The following is a 1,298-nucleotide window of genomic DNA, read 5'->3' as shown; positions in this document are numbered from 1 at the left end:
ACCCAAACCACTACAATTTTGAGATGCACCTAGTAGCATGACATTTATTAGGAATAAGGACTTCTGAGTTCTGGTTAGTGATGTGACGTTCACGAACAATCCGAATCTTTTGAACGACTCTTTACAGTGAACGATAGGAGCCGAGTCGCGGGCAGTAARGAGRCATTTGTAGTTTTATCTATTTTATTCCTCATATAATCTTTATCATTTCATCCTTAAATCGCTCCCGCTTTGCTTTTTCACGGAAAACAGGCAGAGCGGTGGAGAACAGAAGCTCACAGGAAAGGGGGAGGGGGGGGTTTCTGCTTGACAAAACACATGGTTCCGCCCATGTAACGTGATGACATCATCACATCGCCATACGTGATGATGTATTTCCCTACGTGATGACGTAACTCGTTCAAAATCGAAATGCTCTTTTGAACGGTTCTATGAAACAAACGAGATCCTAAGATCCGGATCCCATCAAAGAGCCATTTATCCCATTGTGGTGCATTTGTGCGTGCGGGGGTCATTATGTTACCACTATGCAGTATCTAGTTTATTTTATTTTTTTCAATGATTTTTGGTCAACCATAGCACAGAAATGGCTGCACCGATCAACATGAAATTTAGCAGGAATGCAAATGTGTCTGGCCTACGCTGCGCCAACCAATGGTTTTACGGTAGACCTCATATTTGAGGAGGGGGCTCCACCTAAAAAACGGGTGTCTGGACATACATGCTTATAACTCAACTATTCAACATAGGAGCTTCATGTTTTTAGCTCTTATGAAGGGCTATCCATRGGGCCCACTAATGACCCCCTGACCATAAAACTAACRMAAACGCAATTCACAATTTGGTCCTAAACCCAACCCCCCACCCGTAATTTGCATTTAGACCRYTGGGGACCGGGCATTTGTCCCCACAGTGCATGTTCAGTCCCCATGAYGCTGCTTTTAWTCYGGAAAACTGTCCCCACAATGWAGGAAAAACCACACCAACACACATACACCCAGGAGTTTTGCTTAAAGCTCAAAAACTCTGGAGCTTGATTTTTTTTTATTCATTTTCTTTTGTTCAGCTCTGATGAAGGGACAACCATCAAGCCAACCAATGAGCCCCCCACCCCCCAGAACCCTGCCCAAAACAATAAATCTCTTTTGGTGAGTTCTGAGTTTTGGTGCATTGGTGCTTTGCATACATGTGGGGATAATATGCGGTATCTATTTTAATTTATTTTCACCAAGCAGACGTAATTTTAACATAACATTTAAAGACAAATACACACATACACACATACACACATACACACA

The sequence above is a fragment of the Austrofundulus limnaeus genome, unplaced genomic scaffold, assembly GCF_001266775.1.
Source record: "Austrofundulus limnaeus strain Quisiro unplaced genomic scaffold, Austrofundulus_limnaeus-1.0 Scaffold217, whole genome shotgun sequence".
Classification (NCBI taxonomy): domain Eukaryota; kingdom Metazoa; phylum Chordata; class Actinopteri; order Cyprinodontiformes; family Rivulidae; genus Austrofundulus; species Austrofundulus limnaeus.
This window is presented reverse-complemented; position numbering follows the sequence as displayed.